The following is an 18,160-nucleotide window of genomic DNA, read 5'->3' on the forward strand; positions in this document are numbered from 1 at the left end:
AATCCTCTGAACCTGGTGTTTTGGGTTTTGGAAGGTTTTTAATTATCAATTCAATTTCCTTAATAAATATAAGGCTATTAAAGTTATTTATATCTCCTTTTGTAAGTTTTTATAGTTTTTGTCTTTCAAGAAATTGGTCCATATATTTAAGTTTTCAAATGTATGAACATAAAAGATTGTTCATATTATTCCATTATTCCTTGAATTTCCATGGACTCAGTAATGATAACCCCGCTTTCACTTCTGATATTAGCAATTTATGCCTCGTCTCTTTTTTTTCTTGATTAGGCTGGCTGGATTCATAAGTTTTATTGATATTTTCAGATAACCAGCTTTTGGGTTCATTAATTTTTCCATTATTTTCTCCTATACTTTTTATATTATTTCTTTTGCCTATTTTAGGCTAAATTTGCCCTTTTTTGTGTAGTTTCCTAAGGTGGGAGCTTAAGTTATTGATGTTTGATTTTCTTTTTTTTAAATACATGCATTTAATACTATAAATTTCCCTAATTGGTGGGATGGAGCATTGCTTTTGCTGCATCCCACCAATTTTAATAGTTGTATTTCTATTTTCATTTACTTCAATTTTGAAAAATTTCTTTTGAGACTTATTCTTTGATGCATATGTTATGTAAAGTGTGTTGCTTAATTTCCAAATATTTGGGAATTTTCCAGTTATCTTTATGTTATTAATTTCTAATTTAATTCTATATGGTCTAAAATATATTTTTTCTGTAATTTCTATTTTTTTACAGTTGTTAAGGTCTATATTACCATAATATACATTCAGAATGCAATTTATCTTGGGGAATGCGCCACATGAGCTTGAAAAGAATGTGTATTCTGCTGTTGTTGAATGGAATATTCTATTAATGCCAATTAGGTAAAGTTAAAAATTGTGATGTTTAGGTTGTTAGTATCCTGATTCTCTGCCTGCTTTATCTGTCATTTACTTACAGAGAGATATTGAACTTTCCAGTTGCAATAGTGCATTTGTCTAGTTCTCCTTTTAGTTTCATCCAGTTCTGCCTCATGTCGTTTCACACACTCTTGTTAGTGTTGTTATGTGTTCCAGGAGAATTGACCACATTATCATTATTTAATGCCCTTCTTTATCCCTTCCTTGTTGTGAAGTTTATTTTGTCTGAAATGAATATAGCTACTTTAGCATTTCTCAAACATAAGGGTTAACATGGCATATATTTTTCCACCTATATATTTTTAACACAAGTCTTTATGGTTAAATAGTTCTTCTTTTAGGTGACACATAGCTGGGTGTTATTTTTTATCCACACTAACAGTCTCTGTCTTTTAAGTCTTAAAGTAATTATGTGTATTTGAATTTATATCTACTATGTTTGCACCTCTTTTGTATCCATTGCTTCTTTTTCCTGTTTGTTTTTTTAACCGCTCTTTTCCTACCTTCTATGGTTTTAATTAAGAATTTTATATGACTTCATTATATTTTCTTAGTATCAGTTAAACTTTTTGTTTTTAACTTAGTGGTTGCTCTAGAGCTTACAATATCCATTTTAAATTAATCTAAGTCAAACTTCAAATGACCTATTCCACTCTATTATCTAGTGCAGGTATCATAATTATTTCCAATTCCTTCCTCCCGTCTCTTCTAACGTTGCTATAATTTATTTCATTTATTTATATGTAATAGTCACCCAATATATTTTTACTATTACTGTAAAAACTATTTACTATTGCATTGTAAAAACAAGCAGTTATTTTTTTGATCAATTAATAAAAGATTTTATTTTACCTTCAGTTTTTTTCCTTCTCCAATGGTCTTTCTTTCTTCATGTAGATCATAGTTTTTGATCTGTATTATTTTTCTTCTTCCTAAAGAATTTCTTTTAGGACTTCCCTGGTGGTACAGTGGTTAAGACTCTGCCTGCCAATGCAGGGGACATGAGTTCAAGCCTGGTCTGGGAAGATCCTACATGTCACAGAGCAACTAAGCCCGTGAGCCACAACTACTGAGCCCACGTGCCACAACTACTGAAGGCTACGCTCTGCAACAAGGGAAGCCACCACGATGAGAAGCCCACGCACTGGAACGTAGAGTAGCCCCTGCTCGCCGCTACTAGAGAAAGCCCAAATGCAGCAACAGAGACACAACACAGCCAAAAATAAATAAATTAATTAAATAAAAAAATTTTTTTAATTTCTTTTAATATTTCCTGCAGAGAGGTCTGCTGAAAATTCCCTCAGTTTTTGTTTCACTGAGAAATATTTTTTTTCTCCTTCCCTGTTGAGTGAATTTGTTGGATATAGAATACTCAATTTTGTTTCCTTCTTTCAATAATTAAATATCACTTCTTGCTTGCATAGCTTCAGATGAGAAGTCCATTGTAATTCTTAGCTTTGTTTCTCTATACGGAGATGTTCTTTTCCTCTGGTTTCTTTCAAGATTTTTCTTTGTCATAATTTTCTAAAGAAATGTGAATAGAATATACCTAGATAATTTTGTTTCTTTGTTTGTTTGTATTTACCTCCTGGTGTTCTCTAAGCTTCCTGGTTTGGTGTCTGCCATTAATTTCAGAAAATTCACCATCATTATTACCTTAATATTACCATTATTATTATAACAGTTCTTCAGTTCCATTCTCTCTTTCTTCTCTTTCTGGTATTCTCTTTATACTTGTGTTACACCTTTTGAAGCTGTCTCAGAGTTCTTGGATGTTCTGTTCTGGGTTTTTTTCCCCATTCTGTTTTCTCTTTGCATTTCAAATGAGGACTTTCTATTGATCTACACTCGAGCTCTCTTATTTTTTTCATCAGCCATGTTGAATCTACTGATGAGCCCATCTTAGGCATTCTTCATTTCTGTTATAATGCTTTTGCTTTCTAGCATTTCCTTTTGATTCTTAGAGTTCTCATCTCTCTGTTTACATTATACATCCATTCTCGCGTGTTCTCTACTTTTTCCATTAGAGACCTTACCATATTAATCATGGTTATTTAAAATTCTATCTGATAATTCCATCATCTGTGCCATATCTGAGTCTGGTTTCGATTACTGCTCTGTCTCTTCAGATTGTTTGTTTCTTATTTTTTGCCATGCCTTTAAGTCTTTTTGTTGTTGTTGTTGTTGAAAGTTGGACATATTGTAATTGGGTAATAGGAATTGAAGTAAATAAACTTTAATGTGAGAATTTATGTTAACTGTGCTAGAAGTTCAGCTGTGCTTAATGTTTGTTGTAGTTATGTGTCAGAGACCTTAAATTCCCTTAATGTCTTTGATTCTTGTCTCCCCTCTTTATTTGAGATTCCCTAAATTCTCCTCAGGGAGAATGGCTTGCAGCTCTTTCAGCTGTAATCCACCCTGTTACACCAGAGCGCTGTTGGAATGGTGGTAAGATATGGAGGAGAGGGAGCATTCTATAATCTTCCAATTAAGTCTCAGGCTTTTAAGGTCCTATGTCTCAGAGCTGTTTCTTTCAGTCATAGTTTTCCCAGTAGTTTAGGTTTTCTCTCCCTTTCTAGGTTCACAGGTGAAAAAAAATGAAAGCAAAGCAGTTTGAATAACTTTGCCTAAAATCAAGAAGAGCTAGAATTTGAATAGAATCTGTTATATTCCAGTTCTGCTCTCATAACTTCAATGCTCTACTGGTTTCCTGAAGCTCAAACCAGCAGACTATCCCAAGCTCTTATTAAAAGCATGTGTTTTGGTAAAGGTGTGTGTATACTCAAGGAAAATCTGAAAGGAATGCTCTGATGCTTTTCCCTTTTCAGCCCTTATCTTCCCCACTGATGTTAAATGAAGTATATTGTCCTTTAAAGATCGTTTTACAGGTAATGTACTCTGATATCCAGTATTCAGATGTAAACACTAAACACTCGCCAGCTGTGTGGATTTAAGCAATTTACCTAACATTTGTAACCTTAGTTTACTCAACTGTAAGGTGAATAAAATAATGGCATGAAATTTAAAGTTTTCTGAGAGAAATAAATGAAATAATGTAGGTGTTGGGCTTAGCACAATGGTGGCGTAGAATAGGTGCTCAATAAGTATTAACTATCATCATACAGAGCAATCTTTAAACACCATAGATTTATACATTGTCTCTTAAGAGAGCTGGATATGTAGAATAAAGGGAAATAAAAGTTTCTTCAAGTAGGCATTTGGGAATCTGTGAGGAGTTATTTCGATTGTTACAATGACTAGGGATTTCTCCTCGTGTTTAGCATTTGGGGGCCACCTTTTTTCCCCTACACTATTTTTTTCAGAGTTTAAGGGCAACACCAAACTGCTTCATGAAAACTGCCTCCTGGAAGCCCATGTCACCATTACTTGATCACGCATGTCCAAACCTGTCTCAGTACCAGTATATGTTCAGACTGCCGGACCCTTTGGTTACATGTACGTTTCAATCAGTTTTAACTGTAATTATCTAGGACATTACAAGACAAAATATTTGTATGTACAAGGAACAGCACATGCAAACTAACCTGGTTTGCAAGGTACATCATGCACATTGTATTGCTTCCCTGATTTTCCCACTCTACTCACGGCATGTTGACTGTGCGTATCAGTTGGTTCCACAAAATTCAAAGACCTCTTTTTAATAATACCTGTCAGTCTTCTAATATAAGACTTTAAAAATAAAATTTTAGATGATAGGTAGATAGATAGATAGATAAAGGCACTGAAACCAAAAACCATGGAATGAGAAACTTGGACAAATTTCTCCCCACCCCATCTATTTATATTCTAATCTTCAGTGGGTGGGTTTACAAACAAGTCTGATCAGCCCCTATTGATGTACCTTATTTCTTTTCTCTTCTCCCACTCAAACTCATCATTCTACTTGTCTCATCAACTGAAAGACACTATTTCAGCTGGAATTCCCCACCGCAGTCAAGAGTACCATTAATCTGAGCACTTCTCTCCTTTCTCTTGGACATTGCTGGACCCACAGGATATCTCTACCTGTAGTAGTCACCTCTACTGTGTACCCAGTCTTCAAGGTGTCAAAGATTTACAGTATTCTGTGGGGAAAGATAGGAGAATGCTTTCCTGCACATCTTTTCGAAGAGGAGCAAAGTGTTGTGTTTATTTCACAATGTCTTGTGTTAACTAAACAGAACTTTTAACTTTTACTTATAATCTTCTTTCTAGGACTCAAACAATCATCCAGGCATAAGCAACAGGCATAACTGTTCTCAGCTTTGTTAGTTCTACCCATCTGAGATTTGGTTGCTGGATCAGGCTTGTGTTGGTATAGTTATTCTCCCAAGGATATATTTTTCCTCATGCATAAATTTTTAATGAAAATACCCCACCATACCTAGGCATGAGCATGAACATGAATGAGACACAAGTTGAGAACTCCCAGAAATACATGAGAAGAAACTCTGGGGAAGCTGGGAGTTGTTCTGAATTAAAGTCATGTGTCAATTGCCAATGAAACATGGTGTACGTTTTGGGAGACCAAAGTAAAACGATAGTAGGAAGATGTAGATATGTTTCTAGATATAACTACATAACCACACTGAGTATTAATCCTGACTCAATCATCTCATTAGGGTACTAGTGAACTCTTCTGTCTCAGGTGCCTATCAATGTCTGTTATAGTTTTGGTTCCAGTCCTTTAACATTTTTAATCCTTATGGTTCTTCAACTTTCTCTCTTCCTCTCTTTACTTGTTATTCCCCTCCTCCTTATCCCTTTCCCTCTTTCTTTCACATTTGTTAAATATTTAGAAGTGTGTTTCAGGCTCAGTGTTAAATTTTGTCCTCTCCCTACTGTACTAATGGAACGATGGTCTGCCAGTCCATGAGCAGCCGGTTTCTGGTGGACAATGAGAAAAGCACAGAAATTGAGAGTAACCAGTTAGAAATGTTTACAGCCATTGAACATTACTGCAACATTGAATTTTAGGTCTAATGAATCTAGTAATAAAAAGTGGGGCTCAGGATTTTCTATGTATTTTTTTCTTAATTCCATTTTCCTGGTAATATAGTTCCCATCCTCTTAATTCAGCATAGGATCAATCTGTGACAGATTTGTAATTAAAAATTCCAGATTGAAAAAATCTGGTTCTTCACCACACATCGTTTGAGCATACCTGCTCCGACGTGTTGCAATATTCCTTTAGCAGAAATGAACGTGTTACAAGCGTGTTGGCTGGTTTCCAGAATCCATGAGATGGGTGAAGTTTTAAGCTAAATCTAAGGAACTAAAGGAAAACTGAGTGGCCAGAAACACCACCAAATTCAGGCCTCAGAACAAGCTGGTGAGAATGACACTAACATTGTCGCTGCCACCACTGTCACAGTGTAACCTGACACTGGACAGCAGGGGGTTGCTGCCACTGAACAAAGAGGCTGCTGCCACCTCCACTGCCCCTGGAATGGTGTAGTCTCTGACCCTGACTCTTTGCATAACTCACCGTAGATTCAAACTACTGGGACAGAATATCTGCTTGCCAAGCCAAGATCCTTCATCAGATGGCTTCTTAAAATACCTATATTGTCTATGAATGCCATCTGCCACTGATGACTGTCCCATTTGTGGTGGTTCACCTTTTCCCAGGAGCCAGACTTTGGTTATAGGCAATGGGCTAGCAGATGGTCCCTGGGTAGTCATTGAAGATACTGAAGAGATTCAAACCAGGGATTGAGAAGCAATGTCATGGTAACATTCCTAAAACATATGCCACCTATTGCTTTGTAAATAAAACCACTTATGCATAATTGCCTGTAACTCAGGAGTAACTGTTCCCCTAGTGGCAATGTTTAATTAAGGGCATAAAGTCTTACAATTCTCAGAAATACAAACTCAGGATCAATATTGCTCCTTATTTAATCTTCATCCCCAGGAAGAAAGAGGAGGTATCTAATCTTTAAACCAGTGTTCTCTAGAAGTCATAAGAAGAAAAATATCAAAACTACATGGAAACTGAGGACTTATACATAAGATTCTAGACATTACCCACATGTAAAGCTGTCATAGTCTCTCCTTAATACCTTGTTTTCCTTTGCAAAGTAAATATTAATACAGAAATTTCATGCTTTCTCAGGAGAGAGACAGAATTATGTTTCTAACAGGAAGCTGCTATTAAGGAACAAGGCAAAAGAAGCTTCTGATAATGGGAATAAAATCACACAAAATAATGTATCATAGGAGACCTAAAATACTCAAAACGTTTTTTGTGTGATATAAAATAGTGTATTTTGATTGTGGGACATGGGGAGGAAAATAGAAGAGGCTTGGGGAGAACTTCCTGTTTTCTTTACTGCAGAATTGAGTAGAAATAGTTCCAATGACTTAGCACGTGACAAGCTCTTAGTTATTATGAAAATTAAAGTGAGTTTCTGGAGCATGGTGTGTCTGTAAGCCTGACATTTGTAGAAATGACAGTTTGAGAAAAAGCTTTTAGCATATTCTCAGCGGTAGCTAAATGTGAAATGCAAGACCTCTCCCTGTTCTGTAGAAAGAATTTTTATAGAGACCTCATGTGTGATTATATCATTTTGCGGGTGAAGGAGAATTTAGGATGTCCTTAGTGTATTTTGCATCAACGTTCCCTATGCCCTTATTCTACAAAGTAACCAAGTTTAAAATTCACAGAATGTACGACAATTATGATACTATATAAAATCCCAACACCATAGAGGAAGTCCTGAAACAATACAATTCTGGTGATGCAGAGAGGAGAAAACAACATTTTGGCAAAAGCAAATCTAACATACAATATCTTAAGTACGATGTGGACAAGGTAGCTTGTATGAGCTGTGAAAAATACGTCCCTGGCCAGCGTTACATAAGTTCCTAGTTCCTGGTTCATGCAATAAAATGTCCTCAAGATCTGGCCTGTCATAGAAGAACACAGCACACCGCTGAAACCCTCTGACTTGGACTTGAGGCACCAAATTCTTCTTCTGTGTTTTCAGGTAAGAGAAAACCACCCTTTTGACAGAGTCCAAGAGCCGCTACCCAAAAGCCCAATATGACTCACACATCAAACTTTCCAAGTTTAAATTGCAAGATTGGTGGCATTACATAGAATATAGGCTCTGCTTCCCAACCTGCATTGCTGAAAGTTTGAAGAGACAACCAACTTGTGCTCTGAAATGACAAAATTCCTGATTTTAGTATAAGACTATTACATAGGTTCTTTGAGAGTCATTATTCAGAGACCTGGCTAAGTGCCCCCTCATTCTGGAGCTATGAATGAAATAAGGCACAATTTTGATAGCAGGTAGGAAGTGCATGTTCTTCCCATTTCACTGACTGCTATGAATAAGAGAGGAAAGAGATTAGAATACTATCAAAATTAATGGATGCTATTTTCATGTCAGCAGTTAGAATTTCATGGAGGTTTTGTAAACAATTCCGAACCGTTCTGAGTGCTGATATTACTACAGATTGTCGAGTCTGTATGGCTGGTCATTTGAGGACAAGGCCCATTTCGCATTCCTTTCTGCATGCCCACTGCCTTTCACGGTGCCTCACTTGTAAAATTATCTCACTTGTTAATGCATAAACAAATCTGAGTAGGTAAAAGCAGACACTGAGATTTGGATTGTTATAAGAACTACATTTTTTTTTCTCTCTTGATTTTCCCCCCTTCAAAAACAATAATAACCAGATTTACTAACTGATTTCATATGACAGACACTACTCTAAGTGCTTCGCATTCTAATTCATTGAATCCTCACAACAACCTTTAGAGGTTATACTATTACCTTTACACGAATGAGTAAACTGAGGCCCAGGGAGGTTAAGTGACTTGCTGGAAATACGACAGCCATTGAGTGACAGAGCTGTGATTTAAACTAATGCAGCTCTGGGTCTGGAGCTGTGATCATAATCATTCTACTATGCTATTGAAGGCACAAATGTGTTTAAAGAAGAATAACAAAACTGGCACTTCTCAAAAATTTTTTGGCAGTTTCAGTATCTAAGGAGCTTATTTTATCTCTTGATTAATATAGCTTTTCACTGGGATCCACTTTATTGATAAGGAACTAGGATTTCGATGCTTTTTAGAATAAATTTAAAGTAAATCTCTTTTTTATAGCACTCAACTCTGAAAACTTCAAATACCTCTAAATATGTGAGATAGGTTCTTCCTTTTAAAGATAATATTTTTTATGCAATGTTTCTACTAGTTTGCTTGGAAATCCTAGTATTTGAGGAGTATAAAACAGTAAAATATTTGAAGACATAATTAGATATCTCTTTTATGTATTTATTGTATACGGCTAAAATGCAATTAAACATTTTTTACTGCAGTGGAAAGAACAATGCCTATTTTTATCATAAAGCCCAGCCTTTTACTTGACACACAGATCCTTACTTGACTGACACATAGAATGCTATGAATTACAAAGCACCTTCCCTTGGTGTAGCAGCAGTATCTGAAATCCTACTCACTCATTGCTCTAATTTTGAATTTCGATGGGTATTAATTAAATTCACTTGAAAATCCTTGCGGCTATTACTTCTCACTTCTTTTTTTTCTAAACTGAGGTATAGTTGATTTACAAGGTTGTGTTAGTTTCAGGTGTACAGCAAAGTGATTCAGGTATATATATATATATATATATATATTCTTTTTCAGATTCTTTTCCATTATAGGTTATTATAAGATATTGAATATAGTTCCCTGTGCTCTATATAGTAGGTCCTTGCTGTTTAGTTTATATATAGTTGTGTGTATCTGTTAATCCCAAATTCATAATTTATCCCTCTCCCCACATTTCCCCTTTGGTAACCATAAGTGTGTTTTCTGTCTGTGAGTCTATTTCTGTTTTGTAAATAAGTTCATTTGTATTGATATCATTTTTTAGATTCCACATACAAATGATATTATATGATATTTGTCCTTCTCTGTCTGACTTACTTCACTTAGCATGATAATCTCTAGGTCCATCCACGTTGCCGCAAAGGACATTATTTCATTCTTTTTATGGCTGAGTAATATTCCATCTTCTTCTTTCTACATCTTCCACATCTTCTTTATCCTGATTAGCGTGTTGGTGGCAGTGTTGTGGTATCTTTTATTGTTGTTTCTTTTGCTTTGTGTAGGTACTGATATCTGTGCTGCCTCCTTTCCAAAGGCTTCTTCTAAAATAATTGCCATTTCCCAGCCCAGGTGGATAGAGCACTATTGTTTTAAAGTTTAAAAAGCTATTCTACTTTGGTTACTTATCCAAAGAATAAAAAAACAGTATTTTTAAAGATACATTGAATCCTATGTTCATTGCAGTTTTATTTACAATAGCCAGGGTATGGAAACAACCTAAGTGTCCATCAACAGATATTCAACTGTTGAATAAAGAAGATGTGAGATATATATAAATGTCCCTATATATATATATATATATATATAGGGACATTTACACACAGTGCAATACTACTCAGCCATAAAAATGGTGAAATCTTGGCATTTGCAACAACGTATATGGAGGGTATTATGCTAAGTGAAATAAGTCAGAAGGAGAAAAAATACTGTATAATTTTACTCATACATGAAATATAAAAAAATTAAAAATAAATGAACAAACCAAACCAAACCAAACAAAGCAAACATGTAGATACAAAGAACAGATTAGTGGTTACCAAGGAGAAGTGGGGTAGAGGGAGGGTGAAATGGGTAAAGAGGCTCAACTACACAGTGATGGATAGAAACTGCACTTTTGGTGGTTAGCATGCAGTAGTGTATACAGAAATCAAAATATAATGTGCACACATGAAACTTACATAATGTTACAAACCAATGTTACCTCAATTTTTTTAAAAAGTGTTGACTGTGGTGTTAGCAGACATGCTTTCACCTACAACATATTTTATGTGTAACAATCAAATCACTTAACTTTACTTGTTTCATGTCCCTTATTTGTCCTATGGGAATTATGATAGTCCATTCCTTGCAGAGCTGTTTTGTTCATTCATTACTTCAGTCCATCAGTCAACAAAGAATTCTTGAGCATCTGCAGGTGCCAGGCACTGTTCCAAATCCTGGAGTACCTATAATGAATAAACCAAGTCTCTTCCTTCTGGAAATTAACAGTGGAGTATTGCTGGGATTAAAAAAAGAAAAACGTAGGTAAAGCCCTCAGTGTTTGGTTCATGGTAAACCCTAAAAATACATTAGCTATTTGAATAACTAACTCAGAGCATTTCCTTTGCCATAAGGGTTTAAAAGGATGAACAAACTTATTTTCAGTCTGCAGGCTCTGATGATCTCTAGGGAAACACAGAGATCACCAACTAAAGAGAAATGGGGATTTGGAAGGTGTATTGAAACACAGCTGTAAGTGATTAATTTTGCTTAAAGTTATATGAAAAGCTTGGTAAAGGAGGGTATTGGATATTTTATATTTGATCCGAATATGAGGAAGAGGAATTTAACAACTGGATAAGAAAAGAAAGGGCAACTGGGACCTGGGTGGGAGGAACAGCATGAGGAAAAGCCAAGAGATGTGAAGGTATGTAGCATATCATGGGAAAAGGAGCGAAACGATCGGACAAGAAGCTAGAGAATGACAAGAAATGAAGCTGGTAAGGCAAATAGTAGTCTTATTGTAAACAGCCTCAAATGTCACGCATGCTAAGTAAGAAGCTGGAAACCATCCTAAATATAATGTGGAAAAATATGAAGTTTTTAAACCAGGCTATGACAGGACTAGTAGTGCATTTTAGAAATATCACATCAGTACATATTGGAGTGTGAAAACTGAGAGATAAGAATGTCTATTATCATCTGTGGTAATAACTTAGGTAAGATACAAAAGTATCATAGTGAGGTGAAGATGGAAGATGGACAAATAAATAGATTACAAAATCACTTTGAAGTAGAATCAGGACAATTTGGTGAAAAAAAGTAGGCAAGGAAGAGATTGAGGGGAGTGAATCTTTCCAAATGACATTCTCAATCCTTTAGGAGGTAACATTGAATATTGAAGGAGTCAAGAGTGAGGAGGGACAGAGAGAAAGAGACATAGAGAAGAAGGGAGGAAGAGAGTGAAGTAGGAGAGGGTGGGGGGCCGGAGGAGGGAAGAAATGGATGCTAGGCCTTTACAGATTAATCAGAGGTTAATCAGTATATATATAAAATTGTTGCCCCTCGTAAATGGCTAAGTTGCTATAGTTTTTAAAATTTAGGACAAAACTCAACAAAATCAAAGATAGCACATGCAAAATGCAGAAACAAGACACAATGAAGAAATATGGTCGAATTTCACACAAAGAAAACAAATATAGTAGACTCATGGATAAAGAGCACATATACAGGGGCTAGAAGGTGAGAGTAATGGATGAGATATAATAACTACACTGAATACTTTTACAGTCTAAAATGACATCATAGACAGGATTTTTTCCTAACAGATTTCAGTACATTAAAAATAAAGCAATCTAAAACTAGAAATTAGAAAAGCTCAGTGAAACAGACAGGGAAATGATGATTTTGTTTTATATATGAGGAAATTAAGGCTCAGAGAGGTATCATAGCTAATGATGAAATCTGACACTCAAACTCCAATCTCTTGTTTTATAATTTGAGGGATCTTTTCATTATACCACTCTTTTTGCCTTTCAGATGTAAAATAAGATACTTACTGATGTTATAAAAGAATACCGACTTATTGGATGAGGTGGACTCGGTAGGATATTAACAGAAAACAATTCTATTTTCTCTTACGGTTCCCTTTAACACTAGTTCTTGAATAATATGTAATTAATAACATGACCAACAAAATCCAATATTAATATTCTCAACTTTTTGCCAATTAAAGATATCTTTACCTCTCATCTTGGTTCTATCTTAGGTGAAATATGCTGGCTTATTGTTTCTCTCCTACTGGCTCTAGTTTCAGGCCTCTTCAGAATGTGTAAATGGGGTTCAACAGAGACGTTAGGGGTCAGTAAAGGTCCCTAGAGACTGGTTCTAACTATTTTAATCTGGTCTTCTGGGTTTTCTCTCATAAGATGCTTTTATGGATTTCTCAGAAATATCTGTCTTAATGGAAACTTTTGATTACAGTTTCCAACACGAGTTGGAAATGCCTTCTTCCAACTGACTGACAGCTTACAAAGTAAAACACCTTCATCCTCAGCTTTTGCACTTGGAAATCCATCCCCAAATTCTTTCTGAAGTGTTCCCCTCATTCCTGGTTGAAAGTCCTCTTGAGTGGGGTCATCTCAAGACATCTTTCCCTTCCATCATTCATTCCGCCTTTGCTGAAGTTGAGACTGGCTCCCAACATGGCCTCTTAGTTATCAATAAACCAACCAGCCCAGAAGTCAGGTACCTGTCACTGTGTCTCCCAAATCACAGTGATGCATGTCATGCTCTGTGAGAGGGTCTAATGAAGCTAGGAGTACACCCTGAAGCACCTTTCTTCCCATCGTCAAATGGGGGTTGTGGTAGGCAGCTTCTAAGAAGACCCCATTAAAGACCATGTCAGTTTCCCTTCTCCTCCACATGTCTCAGGGATCCTTCTCATGTCTAAACCACACAAATGCATACACATTTTACATTAGATGCTGAAAATCCTGTATTAGTTTTCTGTCGTTTTGTGCTGATTGTCCTAGAGCAAATGATGAATCCCCCTGTTTTCTGTCTTTAGGGGCAAGGGGTGTCACAGGAAAATGAAACAATACATGCTGCTCAGTGTCTCAAGTTTTAATCTACAACAAATTAACACTTCACATACCACCTGCCACAATAGGAAAACCAGAAACAAAATAAGCACTTCATGTTTATTCACATATGTAGTGCTGAAGCCAAATATAACAAAGAGGTTCTCATCCTGCACTTCCTCTTCCAGGACTTCCTACTGACCCCTCTCCCTCTTCCTCCTTCCCTAGCCTTTCTCTGACTTCCATTCATTCTACTTTTCCTTTTTATGACATTTTTTTCCTTTATTTTTTTAAACTCTTCTTCCTGAAAAATGATTGCTCTGGAGAGTTCATAGAGCTGCATTCACTGCAAGGTAGGCTGTTTCTCCAGTACATGGCAGTACATTTGTTTCACAGGCAGTTACATCGCCTGAACTGGCTCAAGATCCAAGGAGAAATCTGCTATTCCTTGAACTATCTCAATCAGCAGCTTTGCAAGGGAAACAATGCTATCTTCATGCACAGTGGACAACTGTTCCCAATAAGAAAGAATAAAAGACAGAAAATATTGAAATATTAACTTGAGAACACTAAAACTTGAAAATAAAATTACTTGTGTATGGAATATGCATCTCATGTTCATAAATATGATGTTATACAGATTTTCAGAGAGAGAAAGATAACATGTGAAGTTTGTATTGCTAGTACTTATCCTAAAACATAGTAATGTGGATATAGAGTTTTTAATTTTTTAAAAAAAACGTCTGATCCAAGCTAACCATCATCATCATGTCTGGATTTGGGCTTTCCTTCTTCTGCCAGTAATAATGCTGTGTCCCATGAATCCTTATACACTCTAGCCCCACTGGACTTGACACAGTTGAGTGAACCAGCAATGTTCTTTTGCTCTCTCTGGCTTTATAATGTTGTGATCAACGTTATATGCCTGGCAGGCTTCCCATGTCAACCTTCCCTCCTGACCCTCATTTCCTCCTCCATCACTTTGAACACATACCACACTTGCACATACATACAATCTGCGTGCCTAGCACTCAGCAGGTGCTTAATAGTGTTTCTTGAATAAATGAGAATGAAGGAGTTAATGAATGAGTGTGTATCATGGATATATTGCTAAGTGGCTCTCTGATGGAACTGAAGTATAAGAAACAGACACTGTGATTGACTACCCCCGTCCTCAGGCTAACTTGTTCCTTTGTAAGAATGGAAGCTGCAATGATCTCTGGCATTCCCTCCCTCTCAAAAACTATTCCCCAAGTTCTTCTGATGATCTGGCATTAACAAACTGTAACATTCTTCTATAAACTCCCTTCTTCAAACAGAAATTATTAATCACTCTTTGCATGACCTTTTATTCTCAACCTTTTATAGTATGGCTATCTTCACTATCAGACAAAACATCTTCTCACCCAAATCAATAATAACCTTCCAGTTGCTAAATTCAACCACCTATTTTCAGTCCTACATAACTTCCCTGTAGCACTTGGCATGGTTCACCCTCACTGCCTCTTTCTAGAAATTTCTATCCTGATATTTGTATTCAACTCTCTCCGTTGTCTAGTAATCCTGTGGCCATTCCTGCTCTTTCTTCCGTTGGCTTATCCTTTGTCCATTCACTGCGTGTTAGGCTCCCAGACTAGGGCCTTCTAAACTTGGACCAAGTACTCTCCCCTGAAAATACACTCACGTTGCTTTAATTATATGCAAATTTCAATTATGTCTTTAGCTTTCATCTATTTTCCAGCCTCTAAATCCAAATATCCAATTGTCTCCAGCGAAGAATAAACTTTGATACTGTACAGCTCCAACTTAACATCCAAAATAAAATTCTTAACACACTTTCCTTCACACGCAGAATATCGTGCATATGCCTCCATCAGAGAGGAAGTGTGTTTAGTGGTCAATAGCATGGACTCAGGGGCCACACTTCTTTTTTTTTTTTTTTTTTTTTTCCTTTTGTGGTACGCGGGCCTCCCTCTGCTGCGGCCTCTCCCGTTGCGGAGCACAGGCTCCGGACGCGCAGGCCCAGCGGCCATGGCTCACGGGCCCAGCAGCTCCGCGGCACGTGGGATCCTCCCGGACCGGGGCGCGAACCCGGTTCCCCTGCACCGGCAGGCGGACGCGCAACCACTGCGCCACCAGGGAAGCCCCGTGGGGCCACACTTCTTGAGGTTAAATATTGACTCTAGCACTACCAGTTCTATGACTTGGGACAAGCTGCCTAATCTTTCAGTGCCTAATCTTTCACCTTGTTACATGTAAAGTGGGAATAATAATAGCACCTCCTTTTTAAGATTGCTATAAAGATATAAAGAGGTTGTTCATGTAAAATATTTAGAAGAGTGTATGTCCCCCAAAAGTCATATGTTGAAATCCTAATCCCTCAGTGTGAGTGGTATTAGGAGATGGGCCTTTGCGAAGTAATTAAGTCTGGAGAATGGAGCTGTCATGAATGAGATGACTGTCCCTTAAGAAAAACATTCGTGTTTACTTTCTCTCTCTCTGCTCTCTACCATGTAAGGATACAATGAGAAGACAGCCATTGGCAAACCAGAAAGTGCATATACCCTAGTCAGATATGGGATCTGCCAGGACCTTGATCTTGGACTTCCCAGCCTCCAGAACTGTGTGAAATAAATTTCTGTTGTTTGAGCTATCCAGTCTATATTATAGCAGCCTGAAGGGACTAAGTCACGTGGCTAGCACGGAAGATCCTTAGAGAGTCCTAGTTATCCTTTAAGATTAAAAGTTTGCATTAGTAATCATTACTGCATTTACCACAATGTAATTAACTTTTAATCCCATATCCGCCCTGCCCAACACTGAGATTCTTGCTGGTAGGAACTACTTCTCAGTCATCTTATGCCAGGTTCCTAAGCAACTCTTGGTGCACGGAAGAATCAGTGAAAGGTGTGTTGAATAAATGAAAACCTTACCTGCGTCTGTGTTCTCAAATTAATTTAGTGACACACCACTGTTGGGGTTCAAGGCAGGCTGCCCCCAAAATGTGCCTCAATAGCATATGGATTTTTTTTTTTTTTTTTTTTTTTTTGCGGTACGCGGGCCTCTCACCGTTGTGGCCTCTCCCGTTGCGGAGCACAGGCTCCGGACGCGCAGGCTCAGCGGCCACGGCTCACGGGCCCAGCCGCTCCGCGGCATGTGGGATCCTCCCGGACCGGGGCACGAACCTGCGTCCCCCGCATCGGCAGGCGGACTCTCAACCACTGCGCCACCAGGGAAGCCCCCATATGGATTATTTTGAATTGAAGTTTTGAAAGAAACAGCCAGTCAGGGGAAATGATTAAAACAACAACAACACTCTGACCCCGACCTTCCTCCTTGAAAGCGGGAAATAACTCTCCCATGTGAACGTATCCTCCTTATACCAGGGGGATAGAAAGCATTCTCAGCACCACAATCGGGGAATTCAAGGCTAAGAAAGCTGCATGAACCAGCTTTGTTAATGCTTCATCGGTCTGCTACCCCTAGCACAAGCCCCTTTGTTTTGTTAAATCTTCACAAATAATTGTTTCTTTGTCTAAAAATGATATATAAACAGCCTTCTTTGGTCAGTTTGGGAGACCCGTTTCTATGAGACCTCAATATATACAAATTAAAATGTTTTTTCTCCTGTTAATCTGTCTTGGGTCCCCTATCTCCACTCCCACTGAGAATCCTCATCACGTCACTGGGGCTATTGACATAGCTCTCCAACTAGCTTCTCTGTCAAGACCATCATACATACCATCTCTAGATTTCCTTTCTTCAAAAGAAAAACAACTGATCACACTACTTCTCAGGTTGAAAGCCTCTGCTGCCCACAGAATAAAATCCAAGCTCGCCAGTATGATGTACAAGACTTTTCAAACTCTCGCTCCACCCTATACCATCTCCTGCCACTTTCCTCAATACTCCTGCCACACTGAACTTCTAAATGTGCGGCAAATACGCCAAGTTCCTGTAATGCCCAGGTCTTTACACAGCCTGAAAGCTTTTTTTCATATATGATCCTGAGTCCTAGTTATCCTTTAAAATTCAGTTCTAGCACTAATACTTCTTCAGGCCTTTCCTGCCTCCCCTGGGGAACTTGTCATTCTCCCTTTAATGATTCCACTGAGATTTGTTCCTGTCTCTTAATGACATTTATCAGGTGGCACTGTTTTTACTCTTTACCTGTATTTCTCTTCCATTAAGTACAGTTAAGTTCTTTAATCACAGGGACTCTCTCCCCTTCCACAAAGCCTGACCAGTGGTAGATACTCAAAAAATGACTACTAGGGCTTCCCTGGTGGCGCAGTGGTTGCGCGCCGCCTGCCGATGCAGGGGAACCGGGTTCGCGCCCCGGTCTGGGAGGATCCCACATGCCGCGGAGCGGCTGGGCCCGTGAGCCATGGCCGCTGAGCCTGCGCGTCCGGAGCCTGCGCTCCGCAACGGGAGAGGCCACAGCAGAGGGAGGCCCGCATACAGCAAAAAAAAAAAAATGACTACTAAACTCATCGCCAAATCCAATCGATCTACCTAACAGATATTTTCTGCATCTAATCTTTATTATAT

The 18,160-nt window shown here is 37.8% G+C and overlaps 1 long non-coding RNA gene across 1 annotated transcript in view; it reads right to left on the reverse strand.

The window, feature by feature from the left end:
- Positions 1-10,594: 10,594 nt before the first annotated feature.
- The window catches only part of LOC112065821 (uncharacterized), a 72,426-nt gene continuing 64,860 nt past the window's right edge, over positions 10,595-18,160 (reverse strand). The window contains exon 3 of the long non-coding RNA XR_002892252.3: positions 10,595-11,046. This is a non-coding gene — a long non-coding RNA (uncharacterized lncRNA). The remainder of the gene's footprint in view (positions 11,047-18,160) is intronic.

Source organism: Physeter macrocephalus, chromosome 15 (genome assembly GCF_002837175.3).
Source record: "Physeter macrocephalus isolate SW-GA chromosome 15, ASM283717v5, whole genome shotgun sequence".
Lineage (NCBI taxonomy): Eukaryota > Metazoa > Chordata > Mammalia > Artiodactyla > Physeteridae > Physeter > Physeter macrocephalus.